The following is a 15280-nucleotide window of genomic DNA, read 5'->3' as shown; positions in this document are numbered from 1 at the left end:
TCTCAAAACCCACTCTCATTCTCTTTACTTCTTTCTCCTTTTCTCTCACTCAATCAGGAAGTCTCTCACACTCACTTTCTGATTCTCGCACTTCATTTTACACAGCCTCAATATCTTTCTTCCCTCTTATTCTCTCATTCTCTGACTCAAACCTACCTTTCACTCTCTCTCACACTCACTTACACAGACTATTTATGAATCTGATACTCTCTCACTCTTTTCTTTCTTTTCGTACTCTCATTCCCTCCTCGATATTCCTGCAAAGTGACAGACCCCTACACTATGTAGAAACGATGGCAACTAGACAGAAAGAATACAGATTAGCTAGAACCTGCTGGACGTGGTGGTGTAGTGGGAAAGCACATACCTAGAAACTGAAAGATACTGGGACCAATTCTCAGTCACAGTAAACAATACTTCAGTCTGCCTTTAACCTAGCCTTCACCTTTTGACAACAATGACATGTGACTGGGATTCCACATAAAACTGTTGGCCTACTTTCCCTGGGAGGATTAGTGGGGGAGATTTGGTACAAGGAAATCGCAGAAATGATGTCTAATTAGAAGACTTGCATCAAATCGTTGAGCCACAGGAAATGGTTGTTACTGCAGTTACAACATGAACATTCACTGTTGTTTTCCCAGCAAATTGAAGAACCGGTTCCTTCCATCATCTCAGTGTGAAAACCACTTGAATGGTCATAAACCTTGTGCACAGACACTGTGTTGGGGGAGTCTACAAATTAAATTCTTGTAATCGACCTTTCTAAGAAAAATAACTGGGAATTGGCGAAAACATTTCTTAAGCCTCAACAGCCAATTATCTGACAGAAATATGTTAACTCACAGGTAGTGATTTTGAATGAATGTAGGCAGTAAATATGAGAGTTCGACCACTATTTTGGAACAAATTTCAATATCGCAATGTCACTAGATTGTTGTTGTTATTGTCTTCAGTCCGAAGACTGGTTTGATGCGTCTCTCCATGGTAGTCTATGATGTGTGAGGTTCTTCATCTCTGAGTAACTACCGCGACCCATGTCCATTTCAACGGCACTCTAGAATTAGTGATACTAGAGATTTGTATGCAACTCTTTTCTAGGGTTTGCAAGTCTGACACGATTTGTGAAGGGGAGATTATGAAAAAAGTTGTCAGCTAAAAGCAGGAAAGTCAGAAAGCGGTTTTAGAACCTTTGCTGAATTCATTAAAACACACATTACACATGGTGTTGCGGAATATGTTTAAAATCATTACTGGTTTCAGTAAAACCAGACCAGAATGCGCGGCAGAGCGCTGAAGATTAGATGGGTAGACCGCGTAACCAATGACGAGGTACTGAACAGATTTGAAGAGAAAATAAATTTGTGCCACAAGCTGACTAGAAAGTAGGGTTCGGTTCTTAGGACACATTCTGAGATATTAGGGTATCTCCAACGTAGTACTGGAGGGAAGTGTAGGGGACTAAAAATGGCAGAGGGAGACCAAGAGGCGAATATAATATTGCAGTAGCTATTCTCAAATGAAGAGGCTGCAAAATGGTTCAAATGGCTCTGAGCACTATGGGATTTAACATCTGAGGTCATCACTCCCCTAGAACTTAGAACTACTGAAACCTAACTAACCTGAGGACATCACACACATCCATGCCGAGGCAGGATTCGAACCTGCTACAGTAGCGGTCGCGCGGTTCCAGACTGAAGCGCCTAGAATTGCTCGGCCACTCCGGCCAGCGAAGATGCTGCATAAAAGTTTTCGCATTGCTCAGTACATGAACAATAACAGCAGATTTTTATACGCAAGGTGTCTGATTTATCTTGACCACGCCAAATAACATTTTGTCGGGAACAAAACAAACAAAACAAAAAAAAAACAGATGTTATTTAGCTGTTTAGCTATCAGGGGGGCATCAACTAGCATGACTCCCTTTCTTGTAAGTTTGTTCATTACGAACATATGAACAGCAGTACCTTTTCTTAAATGGCAAGCTATATTTTTTATTCGGTAATTCATTTCGACCGCTCTATAACCGTTCGGAAAGATTTCGCGATGTACCATTCACGTAAACATGACGTTATCCAAAACATAAGACGAAACTGACTTCGTCTTTCCTGCACTGTATACCACACAATACAGGTACCGAGCGTAACGTAATTCGTTCAATTGCCGCAGTGGATACACCGGTTCCCATGAGATCACCAAAGTTAAGCGCTGTCGGGTGTGGTCGGCCCTTGGATGGGTGACCATCCAGGCCACTATGCGCTGTTGCCATTTTTCAGGGTGCACTCAGCCTCGTGATGCCAATTGAGGAGCTACTCGACCGAATAGTAGCGGCTCCGGTCAAGAATACCATCATAACGACCGGGAGAGCGGTGTGCTGACCCCACGCCCCTCCTATCCCCATCCTCAACTGAGGATGACACGGCGGTCGGATGTTCCCCGTAGGCAACTCGTGGCTTGAAGACGGAGTGCTTTTTTAAAAAAAATTTACAGTAAACAAATGGAAATAAGAGGAAAATGCACGCACGTCACTAAGTCAACCGTATTACGCTAAAGTCTTGTGTGAGTATAGTGTACACCTATAAAGACAAGGTAAAAATGCTAATCAACTATCGAGAACGTAATAAGAACGTAATACCGATGTAATATGTTACGTGTTAGAAGGCGACTTACATTGGTTTCAGACATGGCAGTCTCCTGTTCAAGCTGCCGTGTGCTCAGGTGTTAATTAGCTATAATATAAGCGTGAACAATAACTTCGGCGGCTTCGTCTGTGCTAGCTGTACGACGATCTAGCTCCCCTGGCTGGAAGCTTCCCGCTTCCTGAAGCGCGAAAACAAGACGAGAAAACATCCTTCCCGAAGGTGAATTCTTCTCAGTACGTCTCTCCCTTCCCCTATCCCCGTCGCTCTCTCTCTCTCTCTCTCTCTCTCTCTCTCTCTTTCTTTCTTTCCGAGTAGTGCTACGACTGCCTTCAACGACGCAGTATGTCCGATACTGCAGTGCTTGTGAAGACGATTGGTAGGTCAATGGAAGTATACGATTCCCCGATTCCACCCGTCTGCTTTGACCACTGACGTAATGGTATCGCCGGCCGCGGTGGTCTCGCGGTTCTAGGCGCGCAGTCCGGAACCGTGCGACTGCTACGGTCGCAGGTTCGAATCCTGCCTCGGGCATGGATGTGTGTGATGTCCTTAGGTTAGATAGGTTTAAGTAGTTCTACGTTCTACGGGACTGATGACCACAGCAGTTGAGTCCCCTAGTGCTCAGAGCCATTTGAACCATTTCGTAATGGTATCGTGGTGTGTGACGTCACTACGGCGCGGTGTTTTTGAGCTGGTTGTGTTTGTAGATGTCGTGTTGCTGTATTTGATTGTGTCCTCTGGTGGTGGATGTGCACGTGCTCAGTTTAACAAGTGGTATCTGGTTCATTTCAGTTTCGGTTTTCGTCGTGCTAACGTGGTTTTGAGTTTAGGTAGTTGGTGCGATAATGTGGGTGCGTTTGTGTATGGGTGTGTTTGCACACACGTGTGTGTGTATGTGTGTGTGTCCGCGCTTGCGTACTTGGGTGTGATGGCCAACCTAGGTGGTGTTGACAGAGGCTTTTGTTGGTTCAAATGGCTCTGAACACTATGGGACTTAACACCTGAGGTCATCAGTTCCCTAGAACTTAGAACTACTTAAACCTAACCAACCTAAGGACATCACACACATCCATGCCCGAGGCAGGATTCGAACCTGCGACCGTAGCAGTCGCGCGGTTCCGGACTGAAGCGCCTAGAATCACTCGGCAGAGCGGACGGCACTTTTGTTGGTTAGTACTTTTTGTTTTGGTTTTATTCTATAGTAACTGGGATGTTTTGTCTGTTGCGTATTTATGATAGGTCGGTTGTGTTTTAGTTCATGGAATGAACATGGGGTATTTCGGTTTTTGAGTTGTTAGGGTTTTGGTTCCACTTTATGGAGATGTAGGAATGGGTTTTTGGTATCGACAGCTGTGGTTGAGCTATATAGGTCAAGGGAAATGTCCGATTCCACTTTTTGTGGTTTGTTCTTTGGTATTGATGATTGCGATTGAGCTAATTCATGTAGGGAAATGTCAGATTCCTCTGGTTTTGTTGGCGTAGCGGAGTGTTTAATTTAGATTTTTTGATATTATTTGTTTTAGGATGGTGCAGTGTTTTTTATTGGTTCAAATGGTTCAAATGGCTCTGAGCACTATGGGACTTAACATCTATGGTCATCAGTCCCCTAGAATTTAGAACTACTTAAACCTAACTAACCTAAGGACATAACACACATCCATGCCCGAGGCAGAGAGCCCTGACCCCGCCGGGAATCGAACCCGGGAACCCGGGCGTGGGAAGCGAGAACGCTACCGCACGACCACGAGATGCGGGCGTTTTTTATTGTTTTATATTTAGCTTGTCCCCGCCCTGATCCCCCAATTTTTCGCGGTTGTTCTACTAGTTTAATTTTATGTTTGGAGTGAGACGTTATTTTGCAATTTTTATTTTTGTCCGCGTTTGTTGGAGCGTGTGTGTAGTGATGTCATTGTCGCCGTACTCTATACGCTGGAACTAGCCGTTTCCGCCACGTTGATGACATCATGGGTCAAAGTGGTCGGGTGCAATCGGACGTTTCTCTAATTCCCAAGTCCGAAAGAACACGCACTGCGGTCACTACAGCCATTACGAAATACATGACATGTATTCGTATTTGGGGATATCGACCGTCGTCAGCTGTTTAAGAGAAAACGAACCGGATTTTGCGCTTTTCGTGAGCGGTCGCATTACCATTAGGCTATCCGAGCAAGCGACTTTCAAGTCAAATGTCTCGCTTGTATGTGACAGCTCCCAATGACACAGGGATAATACGCACAAATCTTTCAACCCGTCGTCTTTAGTTGAGTTTGAATACAATGTACACCAACGAACAGAAGGTAGGAATACTACTGACGTATGGAGAATGTAAGTTACCAGAGCAGAAACTACATTTCCATTTGTCTGCTGTCAGGTCTGGCAAATGGACGAGTTACGTTGTAATCCCTTTTACCAGCGCTGTATTAAATATAGTACAGCAGAGTCAAAGTGTATTTTGTGTTACGTTTTTAATAATTACATCCTTACGTAAATAGTAGAGAGCGACACGTTTCTGAACAGGGCAGCGGAGTACGGAATGCTAAATACAGTATTAAATACAGGGCGCTCATATCTCGTTAAAAAAGCCAGTCATGATGACTAATGTTTCCTGGTAGCTTGACACTTTTTTTGTTTTGCTTCTGACAAACATTATTAGGTTTGCTCAAGATAAATGGGACATCCTGTACAGAAATATGCAGGGACAGACAAGTGAAACGGTGCGTACATATGAAAATTAAAATAAGATTTATAAAGCGACTGGTAGTAAAAACACAAACTGCTTTCTGTAGTTGGTGTCGTAAGAGAACTCAAGCAGGTCACTACAAAAAGATGACGGAATTTACAGGCCAGCTGAATGGGGCGAGAGAACCTCTCAACTCTGCAAAGGGTGGAAAAGCTACTGGTACTGATGGCATAAACGCTGAACTGATAGAATGTGAAGGCACTCTATCAAATAACAGATTACTACATTTATTGACCATATAATGGAGAAATGGAGCTATTCAGTAACGGGGTCACAAGCAAAGCTAATATCAGAGTCTAAACAAGGAGACCGCAATAATTGCGGGATTATAGAGGAATCAGTTCACTGGGCACCACACAGGAGCTATAGGGGAAAGATATATGGAAAGAGGTAGAGAAATCTTTGCTGTTTTTATAGATTTAGGAAAGGCTTTTGACAGAGTTCAGTGGAACAAGCTGATGGATATTTTGAAGAGGAAGGGAGTAGATTGGAAAGAGAGACGACTGATACAGAATTTATATTTACACCAGAAAGTAAGGATAAGGATTGGGAACGAAATGTCAGAAGGAAGGAGGTGTTAGACACCCCACTGTTGTTTAACGCGTACCTTGAAGAGATTATTGCGAAAGGCTTATGAGAGGAATGTGTGTTGGTGGAAAGAGAATAGAATGTGTAAGATTTTCTGATGACATGATATTATTGGCAGAAAGTCAGTGGACATGCTGAAAGAATTGAATGAAGCTTGTGTGGAATATGGGATGCAAATAAACACAGCAAAAACAAAAGAGTATGGTCATCAGTACACGACGCAGACTGTCCCATATTAAAATAGGACAATCTACGATTAGACAAGTAAGTGCATTTAAATATCTTGGAAGCAAAATAACTGAAGACTTGAGATGTCACTAGGAGGTGGAAACTCGGATCGCCATAGCGAAGGAGGCATTCAACAGATTCTTATGTGGCAAATTAGATAAAGATCTAAGGAAAAGGCTTGAAAAATGTTTTGTCTGGAGTGTGGCACTATATGGGGCAGAAACATGGACACTGAGACGAGAGGATGAAAAAAGGTTGGAAGCATTTGAGATGCGTATGTGGAGGAGAATGGAGAGAATAAGCTGGATGGAAAGAGTGAGTAATGAAAGAGTATTGGGAAGGGTTGGTGAGAGAAGATGTCTGCTGAAGGTTATAAGAGGAAGGAAAACTGGTCGGGACATTCATTGAGAAGGGAGTGCTTGTCAGCAGATGCTTTGGAAGGATTGGTTTGTGCGAGAAGACTGAGAGGAAGAAGGAGATACAAGGTGACAGGCGGCATAAAGGGAAGAGGAAATTATGCAGACCTGCAGAGGATGGCAGAAGACAGGACAGCCTGGAGAACTACCTTGTGAAAACCTGTCATTTGGCAGAACGCTGATGATAATGACAAAGGAAGTTTATGCAAAAACAGTAAACAAGAGGTCAAAAGTTATAGCGCACACTCTGCTGCAGAGTGAAAATCTCATTCTGGTTATAGCGGGGAGTTTATTAGACGAACAACGAATGGGATTTCTGAGAGTATAAGGCGCGTTCAAAAAGAAACGAGCCAGAGGCATAACTACAGAAACCAGTACCCGTATGTTAGAAGTATTGACCCTGGCTGTTGAGATACTTGTCCCACTGTGACACAAGGCGGTGAATGGCTGTCTGGTTCACAACGCGGCCCCAGAAATTTTATGACACAGGCATTCACCGTGACACAAGGCAGTGAATGGCTGTCTGGTTGACACCGCGGCCCCAGAAATTTTATGACACAGCCATTCACCGTGACATTGTGACACAAGGCAGTGAATGGCTGTCTGGATCACATCGCGGCGCCGGAAATTTTATGACACAGCCATGCACCATGACACAAGGCGGTGAATGGCTGTCTGGTTGACATCACGGCCCCGGAAATTTTATGACGCACCAATTTACCATGACACAAGGCGGTGAATGGCTGTCTGGTTAACATCGCGGATCTGGAAATTACATTACACATCCATTCACCGTGACACAAGGCGGTGAATGGCTGTTTGGCTGGCATCGCGGCCTCGGAAATTTTATGACACAGCCATTTACCATGACATTGTGACACAAGGCGGTGAATGGCTGTCTGGTTCACATCGCGGCCCTGGATATTTTATGACACAGCCATTCACCCTGACACAAGGCAGTGAATGGCTGTCTGGTTGACATCGCGGCCCTGTATATTTTATGACACAGCCATTCACCATGACACAAGGCAGTGAATGGCTGTCTGGTTGACATCGCGGCTCCGGAAATTATATGACAAAGCCATTCACCGGGACAAAAGGTGGTGAATGGCTGTCTGGTTGACATCACAGCTCCGAAAATTATATGACACAGCCATTCATCATGACACAAGGCGGTGAATGGCTGGCTGGTTCACATCGCAGCCACGGAAATTTCATGACTCAGCCATTCACCGCCTTGTGTCACAGTGGGATGAGTATCTCAACAGCCAGGGCTAATAATTCTAACATACAAGTACTGGTTTCTGTAATTACGCAAAAAAAAAATGGTTCAATTGGCTCTAAGCACTATGGGACTTAACATCTGAGGTCATCAGTTCCATGGACTAGAACCTATCTAACCTAAGGACCTCACACACATCCATGCCCAAGGCAGGATTCGAACCTACAACCGTAGCAGCAGCACCATTCCGGACTGAAGCGCCCAGAACCGTTCGGTCACAGCGGCCGGCTGTAATTATGCCTCCGTCTCGTTTCTTTATGAAAGCTCCTTATAGTAAGCAAAGAGACACACAGCGATCTGTGGCAATCCCATTAGTTTTAATCATTCTCGCGTATCTAGTTGTCGGCTGTAACTGGTCATCTTCAGTACTAAATTGCATGAAAAATTACAGAATAAGAATTAATTTACTTTACTTACAACAATAAGTAAACATCATGGTATCCAATAGCAGCAATACTTGCTAGTTAACATACCATTTGAGTTACATTTCAATGTACTCGCGACAGTATATTATTTCCAAAAGTGCTGTAATGATTTTGTATAAGATCGTTGTATGAACTTAGAAATAATCCTTTGCATAGGTTTCGGTGGATCAGTTCACCTCTAAAAAGGGAAACTCTCGACCGCACGTTCTTCATATTTAATAGTAAGATAGCCCAGTGGAAGATGATGTACTAAACTCTGAAAAAAGAAGCAAAAGAGACACAGTAAACGATCGAGGTTCAAGATGTGTAACACAGATGGAGTTCAAATAGCCACGGTGTCGTTGGGTTATGTGGTTACGGTGTTGGATTGCGAAGGGGGGATTATATTCTCTGGGGGGATCTGCAGCGAATTGACGCATGGTGCAGGGAATGGCAATTGAATCTCAATGTAGACAAGTGTAGTGTGCTGCGAATACATGGAAAGGAAGATGCCTTATCATTTAGCTACAAAATAGCAGGTCAGCAACTGGAAGCAGTTAATTCCATCAATTATCTGGGAGTACGCATTAGGAGTGACTTAAAATGGAATGATCATATAAAGCTGATCGTCGGTACAGCGTATGCCAGACTGAGATTCATTGGAAGAATCCTAAGGAAATGCAATCCGAAAACAAAGGAAGTAGGTTACAGTACGCTTGTTCGCCCACTGCTTGAATACTGCTCAACAGTGTGGGATCCGTACCAGATAGGGTTGATAGAAGAGATAGAGAAGATCCAACGGAGAGCTGCGCGGTTCGTTACAGGATCATTTAGTAATGGCGAAAGCGTTACGGTGATGACAGATAAACCCCAGTGGAAGACTCTGCAGGAGAGACGCTCAGTAGTTCGGTACGGGCTTTTGTTAAAGTTTCGAGAACATACCTTCACCGAAGAGTCAAGCAGTATATTGCTCCCTCCTACGTATATCTCGCGAAGAGACCGGTAGGATAAAATCAGAGAGATCAGAGCCCACACAGAGGCATACCGACAATCCTTCTTTCCACGAGCAATACGAGACTGGAATAGAAGGGAGAACCGATAGAGGTACTCAGGGTACCCTCCGCCACACACCGTGAGGTGGCTTGCGGAGCATGGATGTAGATGTAGATGTAGATGTAGGTGACTCACAAAGATATGCAAATATTTTAATATGTTACTCTAGAAGTAAAATTAAAGAAAAAGCTTCATATAAACATAGGTCCGGAAATGTTTAGTTACGCAGTTACGGCAAATGAAAGATTTTGTCAGAAATTTAGCAACTTCGCTAATATGAAGCCATCGGAAAACTGTACGAGGTGAAAGTAAAGCACAATTTCCATTAATTTTGTTATTACTGATTTGGAGAATCTAATGAAACATGTCCCAGATGTGTATCTGCAGTGGTTTCCGTGAACACCCAAAGAAGCAAAGATTATTATACAAGTAAATTTGTTTACTTTCCATCAAGAATGTAGAAACGTTTATGTCATTGTTGGCAACCGTTAGTGAGTTGTTTCAAACTACAGATGGGCAAACTGAAACACGTCACTGTTTCGAAACAAATGAAACAGTACAATGTAATGATTCGATACGCTGTTTCGAACCTGTGTTTTGTAATTTAATAAACCTACGCATTTTTCATCCTGAATGTCTACTGTATAAGTGCGTCCATATAAACACGAATGAGGTGCGAGAGCGATAATCATATCGCAGAAAGTATGAACCTATCACTTGGGCGTCTTGGCAGTTTGGTATTTCCTGCAGCTAATGCGCTGCTTTCGTCTCGTGTGACTTTCATACTTTTCAATTGGCTGAGGACAGCCGTAGCTGAAGACAGAAGAACCACCACGAACGGATCTGAAGGTGGGAGCAAACTGCAGAAACAACGGATGTGCTACTGGGATTCCCACATTCCGTTAGTATGGGTAATATACCCATCCTCCTAATTTCCATGCACACAAAGGGAATCATTGTGGATAATAGGCACAGTGACTATAGACTCACAAATAACGCCAAATAATTCGAATAAATAACAATATATAACAGAAAAAAGTTTTGTCTTTCTAGGTGTTTCGAACCGTTACTATAAATTCACCATACTTCCTAATCCTTCCCGTTCACCATTACACTATCAGTGATATGTCAAACAGATTGCTTGCAATTATACCTACATCAAATTTATGTACATGTCTAATAACTGTCACTCTACGCCTTTTTTCATTCAAAATGTTGTAGGCTTACTTGCGTTTCTTAATATGATTACTGTACATAAACAGAGAAGCCTATGTTATAAAAAAAAGTGTAATTTAACTTAATGATTTTCACATATTTATTATTTTGAATGTGAATAGTATGCGTTGTTTTATTGTTAGGTTAGTGTTTAGAAAACAGATGTTACGCCATTTCGGAATATGACAGTCAGCTAGACACGAAGCTTTATTTTCGGATATCTTAAGCTTCATGATATTACTTGTCAAAAAGATTTCGACACCCTTGAAAGTGTTTCACGAAGTGGTATGTTGTGTTTCAGTACCTGTGAAGAGCCCGAATCTCGTCCGACACAAAGCGGAATGAAACATCGCTGTTTCGATACAATTAGTCCATTCCAAGCACAGGTGGACTGAAACAGCCTTATTTTGAAACAACGATACAGTTTCTGTGTCTGGCTCGGGATCGAATCTGGTGCGGTTATCCGAGACGGGGGCGGAATGAAACGCCACTGTTTCGAAACAGTGAACCACAGCCGATCCGAAACACTGAAACAATTCCACGTATCGATACACTGTATCGAAACATAGAAACAGTGGCCAAATCTATTTTAAACGTTTCCTAAGCTTGAAATGAGTTAGTTATACACTGTACAACTTCCTTAATACTGAGCTTTGTCTTTTCCGGTTCATCATGAATTCACGTGTGCGATGGTATTGATAAAAGCAGATTATCTGACACATTCACACAGTTTCAGTTAACGTTATTACCATCATTTATGCACAATTAAATTCTCTGCAACTTCTGTTGAAAACTTTATGCAACTGCCTCGAATTTAAAAAAAAAAAAAAAAAAAAAAACAAAAAGAACAAATTGGGGCAAGTAGTTGATAAATTAAAAATTTACGTCTTTGCCTCTCTCGATGTTCTGGAAAACTACTGCAGATACACGTCTGCGAGATGTTTTATTAGATTCACCAGACCAATAACAAAGACATAAATGGAAATCGTGCTTTATTTTAAGCTCGTACAGTTTTGCGATGGCTTCATTTTAGCGAAGTTGATAAATTTCAGGCAAAGTCTTTTATCAGCCGTAACTTCGCAACTAGACATTTGCGGACATATGTTTATATGAACTTCTTTCTTTAGTTTTACTTGTAGAAAAACATATTAAAATTTTTCATATCTTCCTATCTACATCTACATCGATACTTAGCAAGTCACACATCGAACAACTACATCTACATCTACATCCATACTCCGCAAGCCACCTGACGGTGTGTGGCGGAGGGTACCTTGAGTACCTCTATCGATTCTCCCTTCTATTCCAGTCTCGTATTGTTCGTGTGAAGAAAAACATTGTCGGTATGCCTCTGTGTGGGCTCTAATCTCTCTGATTTTATCCTCATGGTCTTTTCGCGAGATATACGTAGGAGGGAGCAATATACTGCTTCACTCCTCGGTGAAGGTATGTTCTCGAAACTTCAACAAAAGCCCGTACCGAGCTATTGAGCGTCTCTCCTGCAGAGTCTTCCACTGGAGTTTATCTATCATCTCCGTAACGCTTTCGCGATTACTAAACGAAAAATTATTCTCTCTTCCAATCACTAAGAGCGCGCGTGAAAAGCGGACAAATGCATTTTTCCGTGAGAGGTCACATTTCCCTTATTTTAGTATCATGGCCATTTTTGCCTGTGTAGGTCGGCGTCAACAGAATATTTTCGCATTTGGAGGAGAAAGCAGGTGACTGAAATTCCGTGAGAAGATTCCGCCGCAACGAAAACGCCAAATCGTGTATCATGTCCGTGACACCTTCTCCCTGTTTCGCGATAACACAAAACGTGCTGCTATTCTTTCAACTTTCTCGATGTACTCCGTTAATTCTATCCTGTTAGGATCCCAGAGCGCGGACAAGTGTAGTGTAAGCAGTCTCTTTGGTAGATCTGTTACATTTTCCAAGTGTCCGTCAGTAAAACGGTCTTTGGTCTGTCTTCCCCAAAACATTTTCTGTGTGTCCTTTCCAATTTAAGTTGTTTGCAACTGTAGTTCCTAGGTATTTAGCTGAATTTACGGCTTTTATATTTGACTAATTTACCGTGTAACCGAAGTTTACAGGATTCCTTTTAGCACTGATGTGGATGACCTCACACTTCTCATTATTAAAGCTCAATTGCCAACACCGCACATGTATTTTTTCTAAACCGTTTTGCAATTTGTGATGACCTTCTGATGACTTTACTAGTCTATAAACGACAGCATCGTGTGCAAAGACCCTTAGACGACTGCTCAGTTGTCTCCTAAATCGTTTATATAGATAAGAAACAGGAGAGTTTTACTCGATGACTTTGCGTCAATTACTACGAAACGGCCCCACAGTTTTACTCGATGACTTTGCGTCAATTACTACCAACTGTAACCTCTCTGACAAGCAATCACGAATCTAGTCACATAAGTAAGACTTTATTCCATGAGCATGCAATTTCAGTACAAGCCGCTTGTGTTGTACAGTGTCAAAAGCCTTCTAGAAATCTAGAAATATGGAATCAATTTGAAATCGCTTGTCAATAACACCCAACACTACATGTGTGTAAAGAGATAGTTGTGCTTCATAAGAACGATGTTTTCTAAATCTGTGTTGTCTGTGTGTCAATTTCTCTCGAGGTAAATCGTCATGTGCGAACATAACATATGTTGCAAAATCCTGCTGGATATCGACGTTAATGATATGGGCCTGTAATTTAGTGGATTACTCCTACTACATTTTCCGAATATTGGTGGGATTTGTGCTCTATGTAAAGTAAATTAATTCTGTTTCTGTAATTTTCCTTGTATTTTAGCACTGAAGATGGCTATTTAGAGCCTAAATTTAGATATACAACAGCAACAGAAACTAATGGCAAACCGACTGATTGCTGTGTGTCTCTCCTTGCTTATAGTCTACTAGCCCTGTGCACAACAATTCCTTCTGAAATCAAAGATGCTTAACAATACTGTAGTAACTTATAACTACACAAACAATCGAAAAACATATGAAAGTGTAACGGGAAAACCCATTTAGCATTCACTGATTTTATTAGGGCAATCGATAATGTCGACAGAGAGAAACTATGAAGCGTTATCAGAAAAAGAGGACATCCACAACATCCAATAAACGTTTTAAAACCCTGTACAAATACCCGACTATAATTTTACGTATAAATGGCACTCCAACACAGCCTACAGCCACTAACAACGGAATTAGACAAGGGAAGAGCATTTTAGAGATAGTTCTTAACATTTACTCAGATGACGCAATCCAGAAATGGATGGGGGAATTAATATTAACAGAAATTCCCGCTTGAATACGCAGTCGATGCTATTGGGCTGGCGAAAAACGAAGATGACCTACGAAAGGAGCATACGTTATTCGGCAAGAGATGTGAAGACTACTATTTGACGATTTTAGAGAAGAAAATAAACTGAATGGATTTTAAAGGGAAACACCCTCTACGGGCATAGATTGTGATTCATTCTAGAATAACAGAAAAGTTCAAACATTTCAACTATTAAGGTTGCGACTTTTAGATATGAGAAGGTATATGGCTAAGGCACAGAGAAGACATCTGCAAAGTTAGGTAATACATGTGGAACATACGATGTAATCAAACCTTAGACACATTCCGAATTCTTGGATATCGTCGAGTTAAAAAAAATGGCTCTGAGCACTATGGGACTTAACATCTGAGGTCATCTGTCCCCTAGAACTTAAAACTACTTAAACCTAACTAACCTAAGGACATCACACGCATCCATCCCCGAGGCAGGATTCGAACCTGCGACCGTAGCGGTTGCGCGTTCCAGACTGAAGCGTCTAGAGCCGCTCGGCCATAGCGTCGAGTTTCGGTAATTTTATTTCATAAATTTACATGTTGGTATGAAACTATACCAATTACAATTCAGTATTTCGTACATAACTGTTTATACCTTATACATTTTGCATAAATTTTGATGATTTAAAGTAAGAATTTGTAAATTTAAATGTACCGAGTTTTGCTAAATAGTTATTGCGTAATAGCTTTGGGAACAATGCAGACCTCTCTGCTTCCGTGTTACGGTTCTAAGGAGTTGACGTGAGATTGTGGAGTAATGCAGATTTCGTTTCTCGTTATCAGTACAAAAGGAGCTACTGGAGCTGGAACTGATAGCTCACGGATGAGAGCCAATTTTACTTTTTTTTTTATCCGGAAATTTGAAGAGTTAAAATGCAAATATTCAAAGAGCAGATAGTTTTTTATTTGGTAGTTAGTGATTCGCCAGACTTCACTACCATCGGTGGCTGTTTTTTGTGCGAAGCACACCCGCGACATTATCATACCTCTACAACTAGGCAACAATGCAAGTTTAAAGACAATCCGCTAAGTAAAAACTATACTTCAGTAAAGTGAACACACCCTTCAGAGCGAACCCATCGACGTTAATAAGGAACATCCGTTCAAAGGGCAAGTTACTCCACATCCAGTACTGAATCAGGCCGGCCGTTGTGACCGAGCGGTTCTAGGCGCTTCAGTCTGGAACCGCGCGACCGCTACTAAGTTCTAGGGGACTGATGACCCAGATGTTAAGTCCCATAGTGCTCAGAGCCATTTGAACCATTTGAAGTGCATTACAGACAATAAACAGATGGCTCAATAATGAAACGAGGAAAGAAACAATATTGAAACTTTATAAGGCAATGGCAGTTGCAGTCGTCGTTTA

General features: G+C 42.0%; 1 protein-coding gene across 1 annotated transcript in view; it reads right to left on the bottom strand.

The window, feature by feature from the left end:
• LOC126295230 (uncharacterized) overlaps positions 1-15280 on the bottom strand; it is a 2305622-nt gene that overhangs the window by 1514884 nt on the left and 775458 nt on the right. The gene's annotated exons all lie outside the window — the stretch shown is intronic.

This window comes from Schistocerca gregaria, chromosome 11 (genome assembly GCF_023897955.1).
Source record: "Schistocerca gregaria isolate iqSchGreg1 chromosome 11, iqSchGreg1.2, whole genome shotgun sequence".
NCBI lineage: Eukaryota > Metazoa > Arthropoda > Insecta > Orthoptera > Acrididae > Schistocerca > Schistocerca gregaria.
This window is presented reverse-complemented; position numbering and strand designations above follow the sequence as displayed.